Here is a 20,495-nt window from a genome sequence, read left to right on the forward strand (position 1 = left end):
CTTCATTTCACGGGGGAACGAAGGACGCATTTCGAGGCCGCATTTGAAGGAGCCTTCGTGGACGGCCTTTGTCGCGCCGCTGTGATGCAATCGGCCTTCGAAAGTTCCAGCCTCTGAATTGGGACGCAGCTGCTGTCTGCCTGGTAACCCAGTTCTTGCTAATTACTGTTGTCTTGGCAACAAGGTGCCCAGTGTAATCTGGAAAAAAATGGGTAACAATCTGCAACAAATGTATGTATTCATTAGAAGAATTCAGCCTCTTCCCTTTGGCGTTCCTTCGGCAAACAAGACTACATTTCAATCTGTGAATTTGGGGTTAGAATAAAGTGAGATAACACACCTGACCTTACAAGATCACACTTATTTCAGTGCAACCTCGACTATGGGCTGTCGGCCACCTGTTAGACAGCAGTGTAATATGAAACGGAAAGGGCCTGCTCTGGTGTAGCATCGTGTGTTATCGTGTAATTCAATAGAGAGGACCTACACTGATTTTCACCGGAGTGAGATGTGCACATCATCATTCAGAGGAGACAATGAGTCTAATGTGCGTGTTTAGTCCAATAATTCACTTAATTTAATTCTGCAGTAACTCTTTGTATAATGTACAAAATTAGCCCACTGTACCTTATAAAACGTCAATATGAATGCACTTTAAGGACATTTTAATGTGAATATTTTGTATTCTTGATATATATGCTGCTGATGTAAAAATGGACCCAACATTATTAAAAAAAAGCTGCTAATATTATTTAATGCAATCTTTTCCATAAAAAGAAAGCAAATAAGGACTCCAACATGACAAAAAGCAGCATACAAGCATCATAAAACTGGCTATTTGTGCACTATAGCCTATTCCAAGTTATTCCCAAACATTCCCAGTAAATGGCAATTTTACGTACAGTGTGTATATATATATATATAATTATAAACTTTTACATTAGATATAATTAAATCGCGATTAATCGATTTGACAGCACTATTTTAATATAAAGATTTCTGTACTAGCTGCAATGTGTTTAAAGGTACATGGTGGATTCTTTCTATCATCCCTCTCTTTCTATCTTTGTCCCATCAAAACAAACCGATTAAATCATTAGGCTTACCGTATGATGCAGCATGGCAAAAACAAGGTTTGAAACACTGATTTTTACTCAGTAATTCATTCCTGAAAAAAAAAACCTTTACACTGCACTGTATACATTTTCATTGCTCACTCACAATATTTGTAAATTAGCCCAAATTTCCTCATTTAGTTGGACTGTTCTGTATAAACGGGATGCTATAAACATCTGTTTAGTTCAAAAACATTTCTGAGAAACTGTAGCTTAGGAAAAAGCTAAATCCTTCTCCAGAGATCATTCAGTGGGCACTGAGATTAAAAACCGACCATGTGCGTAAGGAGTTTGTGTTACTGTTTTCTCTTGAGTGGGAATTCATGTGTGTCATATACAAGTAATTTATACAGAGTCATGAGATGCATACATCAAACCTATAGTCATTTCTCACCCATATTCTGATCCAGAAACATTTGCATTCAGCACCAACTCAAAATAATCTCAGTGTATTGCAGACAATTTAAAACGGCAGCTTTGATGTGCGCTTTCCGTTGTACTCTTTAAATTTAGATTGTTTTGGCCAAATCTTTTGTAGGTCATTCATTCTTAATTTGTGAAAGCAAATCCATAGTACTTTTACAAATGCTTTGCCCTAGCAAATGGTTTGTGTATGCCATTACTATCCTCGTTTCTAATCAACAAACATATGCTTTATCTTAATAGGACTTTCGTCTACCTCTTAACAAAACGTGCGGCGGTCGCTGTGCAAATGTTTAGATATATTTCTAAATAAGTTCCCTTGCTCTCCATTTCCATTTGCAGCCTTCTTCAAACCTTTTCAGTGAGACGTATTGCGCCTGATTAGTTTCTTCTGAAGTACCTCACATCCTTGCTACGCCCTTAATGCTGTCAGCAGCCATCGAAGACCTCGCTGCACGGTGGAAATGATCATTCCCCCATTACCAAGGCTCTACTATTTTTAACTGGGGAATGAAACCTTCTAACCTTTCCCTGTTCACTCCTCAGCACATGTCTGAAAGGTAACTGCCCCAATAACGCACCGCGACATGTGTCAGGTGCGCTAACCGAGGCCTGCGCTCCAAGAAATCAAGGTAATTTGATAGTTCTCTGTTAGAGTATGCAGAGTGAAGAGCACTTATAAAAGTGTTACCTTCATTGTTCCTGCTTTAAAAATGCACACAAGGTCATAGTTGGAGCTAATGAGCCCATACGAATTGGATATTATTTTTCGAAATGCTGGAAACATGGTTAAGTGGGATAATAGCACAAACGGCTTCTGCCGTGTGCTTCCATTTTTATAGATGAACGACTAACTAAACAAATAAACAACACTGGAGTCAAGCTAAGTCAACCAGCCGGTAAAAATAGTTTTGGATCTGCAAAACACTGCCTCTGTTCTTGTTTGTTTTCCAGATACATTAAGCTTCAATTGAACTGGCATATACGGTAAGGTATTATATCCATATTTGGTTCATGATATTGTGTTATATTACAGTTATATTCTTTATATTATATTACAGTTATTTGTCACTCTGAGTTTGGTCAAATAGAAAGAATTAAGAATGTGAACGGAGCAGAATGAATGACAGAAATTTTCACTCACATACTCTTTCCCGCTTTTTCACCATATTTTGTGTAAAAAATAGGCTTTTTTTTTTTTTTTTTTTGCTGTGAGAATATTGCTAGTTTTGAAAAGTATACAGAGGTACTTCTGTAGTACAATTCTGTCTTTGTTGCTTTTATTTACCCACCTCAAACAGTATCGTAAACCAAGAGAACAGAAGAAATCCATCTCTGCATCATATTTTGGGCACTTTTATATCCCCAAATGCTGGCACAATATTTGAACCTCATGTCTTGAACACTCTGTCAACATTTAATATCATCCAATGTAGACTTTTCCTTCATATGACCAATATTGATTGCGAATTGCAGTTCATTTTCTATGAGCACCTCGAGGGTCAATTGTTCAAAAATCCTGCAAGGAGACGGAAAACCCTGCAAAGACACTCAATAAAATGAAACTTTTGTTGAGGCGGAAAAAGAAACAGAACAAGCCTAAATATTGACAAAATATATTTGACTAGGACTTGCTGTTCCTTGGATTTTGTCCAGCTGTACGGGAGCTTCAAGCCGGCTGTGAATTGCGAATGAAGGTCTGCATGCTAGTGCATGTCCAGGGTGTTGTAGTGAGTGTAGGACTGACTTAATTTCCTTTCCAGTCGCCACACCTGATTTGGCGTTAACAATCGAGAGAGAGTTGTAGAGAAAGGAAGAAAGCAGGAAGGAAGGATAGAAAACAAAAAGTAGGATGGAGGAAAAGAAGAGAAAGTGGGTAAGTCAAGAAGAATGTGTGAAGACCAGAAGTCGACAAAAAACAAAAGGAAAACAGTAAGAAGGAACGAAAAGGAAGGCAAGCAGGAGGAAAGAAAGACAAAGAAAGTGCCACAGGAAAAAAGACACTAGGAAGGAAGAAAAACCAAAAGTAGGAAAGAGGAAGGGGAAAAAGGAAGGAAGGCTTGAAGGAGGAAAGGAAGACAAATTAGGAAGGCAAAGTAAGTTGCAAGGGGAAGGAAGATAAATAAAGTAAATAAATAAAGTAAATAAATAAAGAAATAAATAAAGTAGGAAGGAAAGAAAACAAAAGGAAAACAAAAAAGTAGGAAGGATTAAGGGGAAAATTAAGAAAAGCAAGATGAAAATGATAAAAAGTAGGAAGAAAGAAAGAACGTTGCAAGGGGGAAGGAAGAAAAAGTAGAAAGGAAGGAAACAAAAGGAAAACAGGAGGAAGGTGGAAGGAAAGAAAAAAGGAAGGAAGGCAAGGAGGAAGACAGAAAGAAAGTTGCGAGGAGGAAGAAGGAAGGAGAGAAAATAAAGGAACACTAGCAGGGAAAAAAGACAAAGACGACAGAATGTTGCATAGAGGAAGGAAGAAAACAAAAGGAAAACAAAGACAGAGATAAAGCAAGAAGACAGAAAATAAGTTACAAGAGGAAGGAAGGAAAAGAAGTAATCAGTCCAATAATATTGGAAGAGGGAAAATAATGGAAAGGAATGGAAGAGGGGAAAAATAAGAGGGACAACAACTCTTGCTTCCCTGCAGAAAAACAAACCAGCCTGGTCTTAGCTGGTTAACCGGTCTCTCATCCCGCTAGCTAAGCTAGTTTTCAGCTATTTTTCTAACCTAACCAGCTGAACAAAACCCATCTAAAACTAGATGGTTAACCCTAGCTTAACCATCTTGGCCGCCAGGCAGGGAGACCATTACAGTAGGATTTTAGGACCATAAAAGTTACCAAATTTTGTCTTAATTAAATGTAGGATAATAATCTGCGTTCAATTAATCTGTAAACCCATAAAAACCCTCTTAGTGGATAGGAAGAAAACCGCGGAGAACGATCGTGCAACACGTACCCGAGACAAACGGAGACTGCATGTTGCTATCGGAACATAATCTAAAATTACGCAGTGAAGCTAACTCATTAGCATACTCATGCACTGGAGCAAAATGCACTGATTATGTTTTACTTTACACTGATGACCGAGATGTATTCATCTGCTACGACCACTGCTTTGTGTGTCTGCGTGTTCGTCCAGGGAGGGGACGGATACGTAATAATCATCCTCCCTAGATTAAATGGAGGCCATTAGACAGATATTAGGGAGTATTGGGCCAGGCTGTCCGCTAGCGCACTTCACTACGATCAACGAGTGAGTCACGGCTCCGGCTAATGGTTTATCAGCCGTGTAGACACTGGGCTGTAGCGGGGCTGCGGAGGGCAGCGCACCGGGAGGCCTGGACGCTGATATTTTATCGGCCTACATGTCTCCGGCTTCTGTTCCCTCGTCTCCCGGCATTACCGGGAAAAAGTCATTACCGCTGTAATTATTTTCAAGATGTACTACTCGAAAAATATCAGCGATTTGCTTTCTTTGAAAAATACTACAACACACAGGGGGGGTATTTTGCTGCACGATGCACCATGTGTGGTTTTTTTTTTTGTGGTGAGGTTGTCATGTTATTTTCCAGGGTATGTCCATTTAGAAGTAGGATGTTTTACCGCGTTTGCGTCCACGCGTTAATTGGTCATAATTAAGGACATGCAAGCACCACAAAAAGGATGAGTGCGGTACTCATTGTGAGGTAGAGGCATTTTCGAAACCGAACGTGTGGGCTGGTTCAGTCAGAGAGGCACAAGGCAAACAAAGCTGCTCGGTCATGTCTGAGAGAACCATGAATAATCTCTGATTGAGCCCAATTATCACAGCAGACAAATCTGACAGAAACAGAAGCGGAGGCAAAATGAGTAAGACCTATTAATATTTGCAAAAAAACTCGCGAGTGAAAAAAAAAATCGTGAGAGGAAGGTTCGCGCCAAAAGAGAACAGGCGAAACAATATGGTGCCGAAAGATCCAGAGGCGAAATTAGACCACCTTGTGTCAATACACAAAATATAAGGAGGCACCTGTTTATAATAGTCACCTCCCTGGAAGAAGCTTATTTCTCCTGATGGGAGTCGGGACCCCTACTGATGAGAAGAGACCCGACTAATCTTTATGTGACCTGTCCCTAGCCGCGGGGTACGGGCAGAACACAACGCGTGCCCGGCGGTACAGTAGGCACATGGAGACTCATATTGACAGTTTGCGGTCGGTGGTATCGTTTTGCTCCCCGGGACGGCATAATCACATTATGGATGAAAGTGAAGCGTTGTCTGTATAAATAGGCATCGAGTCAGGTGGGTTTTACCCCGGTGAGCCTCTGTGCCGAAAAGTAGGGTGGAAGTCATTTAGTTGGTATGACTAGTGCAGTGCTGCCACCATGTGGTGAGTGCGCATATGTTAACACGTGCATATTTTATATTAAAGACATGCTGATGCTGTTTAAAAGGAACTAGGGAAGAAAAATAACACCTGCCTTTTCTTTTTCAGAGTGTCTGAGCAGGTTCCCCATGGATTCGTGAAGTCTTTTGTCACTTTTTTGCTGTCAGTCAAAGACGACAGCACACGTACTCCATTACAAGCCTTTCTCCATTAAACCAGAGGAGGGCAGTGCTAATCACAGTAGCTGTTCTTTAATAACGTACAATACAAAGACCCCGTTTGGAGCTCTTAGATTCTTACATTTATTTTAATGTTTTTAATTTATTTATTTATTTATTTATTTTGGTAGCTTATCAGATTGACTCCAAAAAGAATGTTACTAAAAAGTGCATAATTATTTTCTATATAAAGCTTTGATAAAACCTGCCTGGCTTTGATTAGGTCAGAGGATATAATTATGAGAATTTAATGATAAATTAGAGATTTCATTTTAAATTACTATTATTACTTTACATGAACATCATTGTAGTCTCTTGGACCCAAATGTTAAGGGCTTAAACTTTTATATTATATTATAATATTAATAATTTCATTTACACTATTTTTTTCTTAAGCGCAGCTTACAGTAAAAACACAACAATGGATGCTTGTCTTGACCAAATAGACTACAAGAAGACAAATGCTTATGGGAAATGGCTAAAAAAGCAATCTCTCTCTGTCATATCCAATTAATGTTTATATAATTTGCCCACATGAGCCAGACTAATGATTCAAGTTATTGATTTCTCTGTCTACTTTTAGGGAAGTCTTCTCCAGAGGACGAGATCTGGGAGTTTATCCTCAAACGTGGAATAACACCATGCTGTGTCAGGTATTTTTAGCTAAAACATATGCATTCGCTTGCAGTTTGACAGGTTTTTAATGTATTTCTGACTATTATTTATGTCTAAAAAAACCACCTTCCTATGTAGTGTTTGCTTTATAATGTTATCTTTAATGCACTCGCACATCTTGTTTAGATATGGTAGCAGATCTATTAAATAATAATAAAATTACAAGTAATTAGAAACTCAGGTTAACAGTTTGTAATAATAATAAAAAACAGTGTTCATTGTTATAAAGCAACTAAGAATACTTAGCTTTTCATTATTCTATGTGTGGTGTCTAAAATAAAGTGTGAGCCAATGTTTATTGTTTGCAAGCAATATTAAACACATGCTTAAGACAGTTTATTCAGCAATGAATGCTTTAATTGGAATAATTCCTAAGCTGACATGAGGTCTATTGGAAATGCGCAAGAAGGGAGCTACAATTACACATAAATAAATATTCCTGACAGTGCTAACACAATCGCTCTCAATGTGCATTAACTATAATCCCCACAGTTCCTGCTGTTTGACCATTGAATAAAACTCTATTAAATGTAGTCGGTCATAGAGCTTTTGTTTGGAGATCTGCTGCTCAAGAGTCAGGATGTGGTAACACATCAGAAGCACAAACAAAAGGAATTAAATTCTCATTCATGGATGTTACATAAGCAACCAATTGAATATGTATCTCGAGGTCTATTTGATGCACAACAACAATCAAAAGCTTTCAGGCAATGACAGCGCCCCCATGTGGTTGTGGTGTTTAGTGCCAAATCTTACGAAATTAAAAGTATTAGTGAAACAGTTGTTTTACTTTAAGCTTCAAAAATGCTAATGTCAGGATTCAATCAAAGTGGAACAGAAGCATTTACACATCACAAATCTTCACCTATTTCACCTACCACACTGTGATTTTGTGCAATATTTGAGCGTTTATGCAATCAGATAAATTATTCATGAGCTTGAATTTGGCTGCTACTGTCTTTCTGTATCTTACCACTAGATGGCAATAGTTAGCTTTCTAACAGCTTGAGCAGCATTTGAATATTTCATCATGACCACAGTAGAATAGAGAGAGAGTGACTCAGACTTGCAATGATTTCACAAATATGAGAAGAAAAAGAGAAACATGTATTTCTTAACTCCAGGAGTCAAGTTTAATGTACACCATTCATAGTCTAAAATAATCATTGCATGCTCATATATTGACCCATGTGACTTCTACTCTAAGGTCTATGTAAATTATTTTGAATGAAAGAAGGCTGTCCATTTAATAAGTACAATGTTAGGGGTGAATTTATATACAGTTAAACCCTTTAAATGCAGTATGCAATTTAAAAAAAAAAGAAAATGTGAATATTAACCATGGTGCTAAATAGTGAAAAAGTGCTGATTAAATTAAGACATTTCAGTGCAAAACACACCACCTTTTTATGTGAATTGGGGTTATTATAGATGATTTTTTTTCACCATACCTGATTTGTATAACAAACAGCGTGTTCAAACTGATGTCTAGTTTTTTGTCGGAAAGCCTTATTTTCAATGTGTTGTGGGCTGAACGCTTCACCGAGGTACATAACGGTACAACCGAATTAACTAATCAGTCAAACCAACCCTAATTGAGGTCCATGGTGAGATTAATGTAACGTTTGTGGGTGGTATTAAGTGCTTGATATGAGTTCATACACAGCATGGTGTATTTATTTGCATGTTCCTCTGTCTAAACAACTCCTCCTCTCTGCAGCAGTCTGGTCTGAAACATTGTCATGAATCAGAGGGGACGGAGATGTTGTCCAACCTATGGAAGGAAAATAGAGAGGGAGAAAATGAAAGAGAAACAGAGGGCATCGTGCTTCTCACAAGCTGACAATTCCACAGACTCTGTCAGACAGCAGTTGACTGCTCCTCTGCTATTCCTGTTCGAGGGCTGAACCCACTCTGCCTTGTTGGCACAGATATTTTTAGCCCTGGCGTTTGGCAGGGAGACCAGCACTAAGAGTGATGGGGCCACACAGGCCTCCAACGGCAAAAGGGCAGCAGTGGGAAGAAGAGGGCGGAGGCGGGCAAGGTCACATGGGCCACTGGAGACGAGAGAGTGGAGGATGAGGTAATGAGATCTGGTGATTGAGTCTTGTGAAATCTGTCTTTGACAGGCTGCTTCCTATACCTGTGAAAGGCATGGTATTTTCTTAAATTTTCAATTATTTAGGCAAAATCACAACTAAAATGATCGGAAATGCAACCCCCCCTCAAAAAACCCCGTCAATCATAGGAAGGCGAGACACAACAAACACAGAGCGAGTTTAAATCAGTCTCAAACTCATGCGATTTGACTCCCTCGCTGAATCGCGAATCATTTTTCGGTTATGTCAGAACAGAAGTGGGAACCGTTAATTATAATAAAAGCTACATATTCACCGCAGAGGTTGTGTTGTAATAAATGATATTCCAAAAAACAAACAAATGTTCAGATATTTCCCAAAATATATTTTATAGGTCATTGTTTGGCATATGAGTTCCAACTCTAATGTTGAATTGATAGTAAGGCAAATCTCTCTCTCTCTCTCTCTCTCTCTCTGCATGCTGGCAGTTTTGGGGTGAGAGTGGCGCTGAGTGAGAACTGAGCTGCAAAACTTTTTCTTTCTTTTTTTCTCCTTTTCTTTTCTTTTCTATTCTTTTTTCTTTCACGGTTTTCATTTTTGGAAAGCATACAGCTAAAAAGACTAAATGTTGTATTGCTTCAGGAAACTCCTAGTGATGTAGATAATAAAGCCGATTGGAAAATGTGCTGGCAGGGGCAACAGATGCTTAGTCATGGGACAAATTTTAGTGCAGGTGTGGCAATTCTTTTTTCTCCGGAAACTAGAGTTAATAATTTAATCTCCGAAGAAGTTATACAAGGTCGTCTTGTTTTAGTGAAGGCTGAAATTGAAGGTTTTCTTTTTTGTTTTTTATAAATGTGTATGTACCGAATGTGGGACATGAGAGAATCCTGTTTTTTAAGATTTTAAATGGAATATTGAAACAGTGTCACAATAATGACAATGTGATAATTGGGGGAGACTGGAATTGCACAGAAAATGTTACCATTGTTCGAACTTCTGAGGAACCTCATATGCAATCCTCTATTTACCTGTCTAAATTAGTAAAAGAAACTGAACTTTTAGATATGTGGAGGATCAAACATAATATACCAGACAATATATTTGGGTAAAAGTATCTGATAATAGAGTGAGTGCTGCCCGGTTGGACAGAATTTATATATCTAAATCTTTTAGTAATCGGGTCATTGAGTGCTCAATTTTACCAGTGGGGTTTTCAGATCATCATATGGTTTTATGTCATTAGTTTTGTCACAGTCTTCAAGGAAATCTTCATATTGGCAAGTTATTACAAGATGTTAATTTCTGTAAACATTTTGTAGTTTTCTGGGACAATGGTGGGAAATTGGAAAAACACAAATACAAATGTTTTGTCTGCAATACACAGTCAATTCCACAAATATGACAAAAAAACTATTCAAACTATTGAAAGATCTATAGATTCAATAGAGAAAGATTTGTTGGATAGACATGATCCTGGTTTGTCTCACTGTTTACAACAAAAAAAAAAGAGTGAGTTGGGGTCCTTTTTAAATGAAAGGGTGAAAGGAGCCTTGGTGAGGTCTCGTTTTATTTCAGTAAATAACATGGATGCCCCAAGTGCATATTTCTTTAACTTGTAACGTTCAGTAGCACACCACAAACAAATGGCCTGCCTCCGTTTGCCTGATGGAAGGGTTACCACCAACATTGCAGAAATGCATCATCATGCAGTGGATTTTTATTCCTGTTTATATACTGCAGAACATTGTGACTCGGATTGTGCCGAACAGTTATTTCAAGGTCTTCCTAAATTGGTCTGTGACTCCTTGGACTGCCTTGGACTCTTTTTTTATCTTTCGAGGAACTTTCATTTGATGCCACACAGCTCAGCTCGGGGCGTTCCCCTGGTGTTGATGGTTTGACATTAGAGTTTTACAAACACTTTTGGAACCTTCTTGGTGTTGATCTCTACGAGGTTTTCTGTGAATGTTACATGTCGCCGCGCTGTTCTTTCTTTGCTTCCTAAAAAGGAAGATTTGTCTTTGTTAAAGAACTGGAGTCCTGTTTCCTTATTGACCACATAATACAAGATTTTGTCAAAATGTCTTGCTAGTAGGTTAAAAAAATATGTATACAAAAATTGTGCATAAAGATCAGACATATTGCATATCAAATAGGTCAATAATGGATCATTTGTTTTTAGTACGAGACATTTTACACATTTCTAAAACATTTAATTTAGCAGTTGGATTAGTTGCCTTAGATCAGGAAAAAGCTTTTGATCGGGTAGATCACAGTTATTTATTCAACTTAAAGTTTTTGGTTTCGGGGAAGTTTTTTTTAAATTGGATACAACTCCTTAATGCTGGCGCTTCATGTGTGGTAAAAGTTGGGGGTGGTTTGAGTAAACCAATTTCTGTCCAAAGAGGAATGGCAAGGTTGTCCGTTGTCTGGTTTGCTATATTGTATTGCCATTGAACCTCTACTTTTTAATTTAAGGAAGACTTTTATGTGGGTTTTCAATACCAAATGTGATTCAGAATGCAAATGTTTCTCTTACTGCTTACAGTATGCTGATGATGTGACTGTGTTGGTTAGCGGTGGGCAAGATATTAATGCTCTGTCTGAAGTCCTTCATTCATATGAGAAGGCTTCATCAGCAAAAGTAAATTGGGACAAAAGTTTTTGGGCAGGTCAAGATACTCTACATTGTTTACCATCACTGCCAGGAAAGCTTAATTGGGGCAAAGAAGGGTTACAAATCTTGGGAGTTCATTTTGGTTCAAGTGATTTTCAGAAGTTGAATTGGGAGGGTGTAATGGAGAAAGTATGCACCCGATTGTCTTGCTGGACCTGGTTGCTAACTTGCTACCCAAACTATCCTACAGGGGGAGAGTCTTGATTGTCAATAACTTGGTTGCTTCCACATTGTGGCACAGATTTAATGTGCTATGACCACCTGCTGGACTAGTGCAAGAAGTACAGAGAAAGTTGGTGACCTTTTTCTGGTCCGGACAACATTGGGTGCGTTCCTCTGTACTGTTTCTTCCGGACGACGCCACAGTTTGGTGGATATCAGGTCCAGGCTAATGGCATTTCGTTTACAAGCTGCCCAGAGCCTATTATACAACAATGATAGTGCTGGGTTTGACACCGCAGTGGCACTTTTGAGAAGAGCTGGTGGAATGGGACTTGATAAGCATTTGTTTCTGATGAAGCTAGAAGAGACTGGGTTTACAGATCTTATTCCTTTCTACGAATCTGTTCTGGAAGCCTGGAAAGTTTTTTTTTTTTTTTTCAAGATCACAAGTACCTGCTGGGATGTGGCTGTTGGAGGAACCATTGTTTATTAACTCTTTCCTGCCTTCCAGACTTTTATCCTCAACCTTTCTGTGTTCATGTTTACTGTCTGCTGGGTGCACAAAGCTGGGTCACATACTACACACCAGTTCGGAATCCTTGGGCAAGGAAGCTGGGGTTAAGTCAACGCGAATATTATAAAAACTCACCACAGAGGTGATTGGAGAACTGGATTTTAACTATCGTTCTTTCCTGGACAATCCAGCTATGATGGATGAATGGAGAAATGGATGTGAGTATTGTTTTCCCTCTCTGACTGTAAGAGCTGCTGTGGGGGACTGGCAGGAAGAGAAGAAATGTCTACTGTCATTCAGAACTCCACAAATGGATGGATTTGAGTCAGTGGGAAAGAAAGCCCTTTGTGTCACCTGTGTAAAGGTGTCTAATTTACATCCTTTGACTGGGGTTCTGTTAGCCTGGTTAAAACCAGACCATTCTCAGTAGTAACTGAGTTATGGTCTGGCAAAGCTCCATAGACAAATCATTTCCAAAGGGGCGTCACTCAAATGCCTCGTCAAGAGCGATCGTCATCGTGTAAAGCTGTGTCCCAATTCGCCTAAGTTACACTACGCCATAAAAGTATGTACTCTTTTTGTGAAGAAAAGGTATTTACTTTTCAATGTGTAGCAAAAAAGTAGACAAGCTTTTGGACATACTACTTCGTCATCTTTATCGGACGGATCTGTTTCTGATTGGTGCCGCGATTTCTAGGCCATGGAAATGGGCTTGAATGAGCTCTTTGCCAGACTACATCTCGAGCAAATCTGAATTTGCCTGAAGTTGTCTGGGTTTTCCCAGGCTAGGGTTCTGTCAACGAAATGGACAGACGTTTTTGGTACTGACTCTTCCCCTAAAGGTAGTTGGCGTATCCTGTACAAACGTCCGATCGACCAGCGGACTGGTGGCCTCGAGTTGAGGATTGTACACGGATCTATAGCTACAAACAGACGTGGTGCATCTTGATCCTATAGTGTTAGTGTGGGTTGTCCTTTCTGTACAGAGATTGAATCTGTTTTTCATTTGTTTATGCAATGTACAAGGTTGATGGATCTTTTTTCCTTGTTAACAGAGTGGATTACATCTTTGGGTGAAACTTTTTCTTTTCAGTTGTTTATCTTTGTCCAAAGTACACCGTTGAGCAAAGTAATGTTTTGGTTTTACTTAATTTCTTATTCGGTAATGTAAAATTAGCCATCTGGAAAACTAGGAAAAATAAGATATCAGGACAAGGTGCAGTAAATCCAATTTTTATGTTTTTGGGCCTTGTGGGTTCTCGTCTCAGAGTGGAATATGCGTATTACAAATTGGTTGGAAGTTTACCACTTTTTATGGAAATTTGGGGGATAAACCATGTCTTATGTACAGTTTATGAAGTTGAATTGGTGTTGAAATTTTAGTGTTTATTTTTTGTGATGATGAATGATTGTTATCATCATCATCATATTGTGGTGAACAAATATGTTTGTTTATAATTTTTGTTAAAATAAAAGTGTGTTAAATTCTCTCTCTCTCTCTCTGTATTATAAATATAGAGTGAGCTTTAGATAGAGTGATTCTGTAATTTGGCAACTAAACATTTTAGAAGCCATTGGCTCAGATATTTTTAGTCTGTAGCCCTGCATTAATCGACCTTCCTATTTCTCAGAGTAAAAAAATAATTGAACAAAAGAATTTGTATTTTACTTCTCTGTTTCACTATGTTCTTAGTACAATGTTTTTCTCATCTTTAACAACTGTTTGCTATCACAGGACTGCCAAAACAGCCTAAACCCTTCACAGTGTATTGCCTCATCTTTTTTTGTTTTGCAGACTTTGTATGCCCGGATTGTATAATGGCTCCTCCTCAGTTACTGTTAGACTTCTTTTCCTACCTTTTAGCTCTCTTCCCAGCAGGTCTCTTTCTTAGATCCACCTGTGTGCCGAGCTCTGCGGAAAGCACTAACATATTCCCTTTGTTAGCTGTACCTCCACAATTTGTCTCCGCATGGATGACCTTGACTGCTCCAGTCCTAAAATAGACCCTGCACACAGGTGTTTTTTATCGCTTCCTCAAGACTTTATTATCACATGCAGGTTTTCTTTCTATAAATGGAAGATCTGAATCTTACGCTATCAACCGTCTCCTGCCAAGTCAAAGCAATCTGTCGTTTGGCATTCGGTTCTGCAGATTACTTGTTGCTATGTGAAGGTTTTAATACTTTATGTTTTGGAAAGTCACATTTCTTGAATACATTTTCTGATCACCTAGTTTGTACTATAAATACTACTATACATTTGTAGGCCTATATATTAAGGTTCAGTTGATATCCAAAACAGTGAATTAAATAGTTTTTGCACTGATATATTTGACAACTCTGTTTTGTTTTCCTGGCTTTCCTGGTAATTAAAGCAAATTATGCAGTCAGCGAAAACAAATGGATAAACAAAGATTTACCAACACCAAAATGTTTCTCCTATTCAGATGCGACTGCAGCCAGCAACAGGGCATTTCGTTGGCAGGTTAGCATCTATTTATGTTGTGTCACGCCGGGTAGCCCTGTCCACAATGAGATCTCAATGGTCCAAATGTAAATGTAGACAGTATCAAAGTGTTGACTAACGTTGCAGCTACATGTCAACCAACTCTCATTAGAGTATTAGTAGTCTGTCTGCTTAATATTTGCTAACACTTTATTGTGATGGTCCCCCAATAGACCCTAACCACTACTAACCCTACGCTCGGTACAGTATACTAATACTCAACTAATACTCTAACGCGAGTTAGTTGACATGTAGGTGTAATGTTACTTATAGTCAAAAGAATGTTTAAAGGGGACTATCAAAATAAAGTGTAACCAAATACTTAGCTAACATGAAATTAACTGAATAAGTGCTAGCAAACTGCTAACAGAGAAGATTGGTTTGAAAAAACAAACAAACATATAGCTATGTAATGCAATTAACAAATGACAGCAAACTGCTAACAGTGAAAAATATCAAGTAATAGGCTACTTAGCTAAATGGAGTATAGATGATAGCAGAGCAAAGCAGATTGAAATATAGATAGGAAACAAAATTAACAAGAGCAGTGCTTGCAAGAAAATCTGACTGAAAATACATAGATAATGTATGAAATTAACAAAAATTGCTAGCAAGCTGCTAACAGACTGAAAAACTGAGTAATACTTTGCTAAAATTTGAAATCAAGAATAGGCCTAGATGCTAGAAAACTGCTTAGCTAACAAATTACTACTGAAATGAACAATAGGCTAAGTGTTAGCAAGGTGCTAACAGAGTGTAAAGATTGACTAATACTTAGCTAGAAGGCTATGAAATCAAGAATAGATGTGCTAGCATGCTGCTAACAGCAGAGCAGACTGGAAAATAGACAAACCAAATTAACAACAGAAGTGCTAAGAAGTTACTGACAGCAAAAGAGATCCTAAATACTTAGCAAACTAGAAGAAGGCTACTAGCTGACAGAAAATCGGATTTAAAAATAGCTACTAAAAATAAATGAACAGTAACTGTTAGCAAGTGAAAAGATTGAGTAATACTTAGCCAATATATGAAAAAATAGATGTGCTAGCAAGCTGTTAACAGAGCAATGACTGAAATATAGAATCAACAACTGAAGTGTTAGCACAGTAATGACAGAACAGCCTGAAAAATAGACAACTTAAAATTTACAATAGATAGATGGCTGTTAACAGAGCAAGTAGATCAAATAAAAATACTTCTCTAACTTATGAAATTAACAATATAAGTGCTAGGAAGCTATTACAAGGTAATACAACAGGTGAGCTAACTCAGGTCACGAAATATTTAGCTTATTTTATCAAGCAAAAATAAACATGATTTTCAAATAAACATAATTTTGCTCAGAAAAGGACATGAGGAGGATTTAGAGGGAACTTGGGTATGAGATCAAAGTGCATGATATCTCAAGTAGACCTAGACCTGAGGCTGGAGCATCAGTCTCTGAGGACACGACTGGCTACTGTGCCACAGGCTCGCTCTGCTCATCCTCAAGAAATAACTTGCCTGCAGCCTGCTGTCATGCCATCTCTGAGTGTGAATTGAGTCTGTGTGTTGCCAGTGGTTATAGATGCTATCAGTCAAGCACCACACATCCACATGCCCGTACCTGTGGTCTGACGACAGCAACCAATCTATATTCTGCTGGAACGTCGAGAGCATGTGTTAGCTGACAAACAAATAAGCCAACAATCGGTTTGATGGAGAGAAGTCGGGAAAATGAGAATTTGAACGAAGCTTTTAAATAATTCCCACGCTCTGTGTATTAGCAGAAAGATGGTTCTCACTTCTAAAGTGTGAGATGGAATTAAATATCCACCCCACTGAGTTTTTGTCACCGTTCCTCTGCAAAGCCGCAGCGATTTCACATCTCTCTATAGCGGGTCTTTGATATTAATGCGGGTGTTTTTATAGTGAGAGGAGGTATTTTTCTTCCCTTATTACTCTCTCCATTGAAGAGCGGTACAGACAGAGAAATTTGATTGTCCCGAAATAAGGCTGTCCTTCACGGTGTTGACATTTCCAAGAGGCAACTTCAAATTGAGATCTACATTTTAGCAACTGCCTGACTGACCCAGACTCATTCGCACGACTGTTAATCTGTGGGAAATAAACGTTTCATAAAAACGGAGACCAAATTCTGCTTAAAAGTCAATTGCTTAATCCGTAAATAGTGTTAATAACCCAACCTCTGACCCCAGGTAATTAGTCTCAGTGTTTAAAAAACCCTCTCACAGTCAGGTGTTGCATTCACACAGAGATATTTGCACTTCCTCTGATTTATGAATTCCAGTTGGTAAAGTAACAGTAATTTTTTATAATGCTTAATTAAAGTGGCCATTAAATAACGACTCCCCTGCTGTATTTTTCAAGCTTAATCACATTGGTGCATTTCGTTATAAAAGACAGACTTGGCAGAATATTAGAGGCTGTTGTATTACCGTCTGTGAATGCAAAAGCACAGTTCACTCCTTTTGTTTCTAATGTAGTCATAAAACACAGCTTCACATACTTATAATTCAGTAGACTCTGCAAAGAGAATCAAAGCACAGGCATTTTAATATTATTTATGGAAGCGCATATTACCTTATTGGTTTTCACCCAGGGTTCATTTGAACGTGTGAGTAAGTAGTTCCCATATGTTTCTCCAGATGATGGTAATGTTGTTGCCCTCTGCTGGTACAATAGATAATTAGTCCTGTCAAAATGACCTCTCAATGCAAGGACTAATTTTTGCCTTAACAGGAGAAAATATAGAAAAATGTTTCTTTAAATTAGACTTAAGCGTTGTATTTTTTGTTCTATTTAAAAAACGTATAATACTCAGGTTTTTTTCCTTCTTCATATGCTCCATATTTGTCAACCATTTTTTGATTTTCTACCAATCCAATAAAAAATATTTTTATTTGAATGTGAAGTTTTAAGGTTCACTCAACAACCCAACACATTTCTGAACAGGATGTTCCCTTGATACTCCGACTGTTGACAGATGTCTTGTGTTTCGTTCGACATATTTAACTCTGGCACATATGTCAGCGCGCCCATGGACAAAGGCTTCTCTTTGAAAATGACATCTGCACAGGCCACGGAGGTGACCATAGGCCAGGGGTTGAGTCCTGCAGGCATCTCTCTGCTGGTAATTTCAAACTGTGGTTCAGAGATCTACAGCCTGAAGGACAGAACTGTCGCTTACAGTCCTGACAGACCGCTTACCATGTGAATCTTTCTTTCCTCACAGATTATAATCCATATGAACTCTAACGTATAGCCTATATAAGAAATGAAGTAATACTTTTATTCAGCAAGGATATACTAAATTTATCAAAAGTGATAGTACTTTCTGTTCTGGTCTGTGGAGTGATGAAACAAAACTTTTCGGCCCTATGGATCAGCGGTATGCCCGGAGGAAGAAGAATGAAGCATATGCTGAAAAGAACACTCTGTCTACAGTTAAGCATGGTGGGGCTCGGTGATGCTCTGCGGCTGCTTTGCATCCTCTGACACTGTAAACCGGCAGCGTGTGGAAGGCAAGATGGATTAGTTGAAGTATCAGGAAATCCTAGGAGAAAACGTCATGCCGTCAATGAGGAAGCAGAAGCTTGGGCTTAAACAGGACAATGATCCCAAGCAAACCTCAAATTCCACCAAGGCTTGGTTGCAGAAGAAGTCCTTGAAGATTCTACAGTGGCCATCACAGTCACCTGACTTGAACCCCATAGAAAATCTCTGGTGGGATTTGAAGAAGGCAGTTGCAGCACGCAAACCCAAGAATATTACTGAACTGGAGGCCATTGTTCATGAGGAATGGGCTAAAACTCCTCAGAAAGAATCCTCCAAGAATTCTGATTAGCAATGGGGGTTGAATCATTTCGATTGAAACTCTAAGTTATTTATTATTTGATTATTTTGTATAGCCGACTTACTTGTTTTTAATTTATCAAAGTTTAGCAGCAAAATCTCATTAATGATGCAAACTCTTAGCCCTCTGGACATGCTGACTAATACAATAAACTCTTATTATATTCAAATGCATATAGCACAAATGCTTTGCATAGATAAATGATTACTATGAACACAGAACAACACAGCAGAAATGCAGCATTCAGAGGTGGGAATCAGTGCACACCGGCAGGATGATGAAAAGGAAGCTTCCCACTGTGCTTATTGAAATGCATCACAATCATTTGACATGCAAGAAATCTCCAGGCGGATTGGCTGGCAGGGCTTCTGAGCTGCAGCCTTTTGAGACCTTCAAAAAGGGAAATTTTTGTTCTCCAGATTTTCGGAAACCAGTTAAAAAGTTTCTTATATGTTTGGCCTTTAAGTGTATTAATTGTCCCAAAAGCATGAGAAGACATTTAATTTGTGGCTTATTCTGATTCTCAGTTATCTTAATGCATTTTGTCATAATTCATTTCTGCAGATTACAGTCAGACAGTTATAACATCCCCAGAGTTTGTGATACCTTATTTGCTCTTGTCACTGTTTGACATGTAGGAGGACATGCTACATGCAGAATATGTAGGAGGGATTTGGTCTGAAAAAGTGTTTTTAGCTGTTATGATACTGAAATGTTGTCCTATTTTAACCTCTGCTCAAGAGATTTTCTTTGGCTGATCATCTAAACTCATAACTATGTGTATATCAGAAGCTTGACTCATTTAATTGAACTGGATCTTTTTAAATGAACTGGTTCAAAACGATTCAGTGGTTCTTTTACACAATCCTGTGGTCCCTGAAATTCTGACATAGGCATTCCAAAAATGTTCAATTAAGCAAACGTAGGAAAATACTGCTGTTTATTATGCTAATTTGACCATGTTTTATAAATTAATTTTGGGTTAGTGTCTATTGTTTTTGATTTGAAAATACTGCAACTTTAAATGCATATACAGTGTGTGCTATAAGTTATTTTCTTTTAAAAGTCACTAAAATACATTTCTTTTTCATCTTTGTTTCACTCTATAGGTCCAAATGTGTGCAAAAAATCCCTGCACTACAAGATTTTAACATCAGACTTGATGTGAACAAGACTTGATGTGAACAAGCCATATGTCTGGATAATTTGCATACAATGTTCAGCCTTTTGAAGACATTCAATGTCCAACTTGATTCCAATCTGTAAGAACCAGACATTTCAATAATGAGGTTTTACGTGCAAGATCTATCATCCTCAACGTTACGAGTGATGTATTAATCTGCACCGAAGGCAAGAATGGTTTTATTCATAAGGGAAACCGGGGAGTGTTGTAATGTCTGTTTTTTGCGCTATGTATGTCAAGTATTCCAACAATTATCTGCTACAAATGACACAAACCATACTGTGTGGCAACTCAACACTCTCCGCTTTTTACTTGCTTTGTGTAAACCAGTTCATTTTGGGCCCGATTCAAAACTGATCAGATTGTTTTGCGTATTTCCTTTTTCTCCTTCCATAATAATGAACCCTAATGGACCAAATCAAAAGCATTGGATTTCTTCCAAAGTGCTGCTACAAAGAAGTTTTCTCTTGGTCACTTACCAGCATTTCTATTTCACTTCTTCATATACGGAATACTGAACTCGTTCTGCTCCAGTCGAGTCACCGTGACACAGCTCATTATTTGTGCCTGTATAACACAATGCATTCCCCCTCCCTTGTTCTGGAGCATCCAGACCTGTAGGTTGAGGGGTTGCAGTGTGTTTTTTTTCCCCCTTTATTTTGGTGCTGTTCTGCTGAGCAGACAGACCCTAAAGAGAAATCCCATTTCAAATTAAATTT

General features: G+C 38.3%; 1 long non-coding RNA gene across 2 annotated transcripts; it reads left to right on the forward strand.

Annotated features, from left to right (window-relative positions):
- The first annotated feature begins 3,761 nt into the window (after nt 1–3,761).
- Nucleotides 3,762–19,751, forward strand: LOC307151227. 2 transcript variants are annotated; one of them, XR_013819851.1, is made up of 4 exons: nt 3,762–5,386; nt 6,706–6,775; nt 8,518–8,880; nt 19,703–19,751. It is a non-coding gene; the product is annotated as an uncharacterized lncRNA (long non-coding RNA). The 2 variants fall into 2 exon arrangements; XR_013819852.1 differs by lacking the exon at nt 3,762–5,386 and adding an exon at nt 5,515–5,819.
- Nucleotides 19,752–20,495: the final 744 nt, after the last annotated feature.

Source organism: Squalius cephalus, assembly GCF_949319135.1.
Source record: "Squalius cephalus genome assembly, chromosome: 23".
Classification (NCBI taxonomy): domain Eukaryota; kingdom Metazoa; phylum Chordata; class Actinopteri; order Cypriniformes; family Leuciscidae; genus Squalius; species Squalius cephalus.